The sequence below is a fragment of the Pterocles gutturalis genome, unplaced genomic scaffold (assembly GCF_000699245.1).
Source record: "Pterocles gutturalis isolate BGI_N339 unplaced genomic scaffold, ASM69924v1 scaffold6247, whole genome shotgun sequence".
NCBI lineage: Eukaryota > Metazoa > Chordata > Aves > Pterocliformes > Pteroclidae > Pterocles > Pterocles gutturalis.
In genome coordinates, this window is record NW_010112607.1 from 38,268 (window position 1) to 38,590 (window position 323).

Sequence of the window (323 nt, forward strand, 5' to 3'; positions counted from 1 at the left end):
AAAGAGCCCTGGACGTGCCTTACATTTTTTATCCAATTCTCCCTAGGCTGAAGTATAAATAAAACCTGAAGCATTTTTAATTTGTTTGACATATTTTCATCTTTCAACCCAAAAAGCTCCTTGAAGGAATGTGCCAGCTCAGCACACGCTCGGGTTGTTATTACCAGAGACCTATAACTCATGGAGAACAGCCCCGGGGCTGCAGAAAGAGAGGCAGGCAGCAGGCGAAAGGCAAGATAAAAAGTCATTTATGGGACCTCTTAAAACAATACTTTCAGCTTCTCTCCCCGCTGTTTGGGTGCCAAGGAGAGGCAGGGGGCCGG

At 46.1% G+C, this 323-nt stretch overlaps 1 protein-coding gene across 1 annotated transcript in view; it reads right to left on the minus strand.

The window, feature by feature from the left end:
* The window catches only part of SARDH (sarcosine dehydrogenase), a gene marked incomplete at its 5' end in the record, with an annotated part of 22,131 nt that overhangs the window by 13,989 nt on the left and 7,819 nt on the right, over positions 1-323 (minus strand). The gene's annotated exons all lie outside the window — the stretch shown is intronic.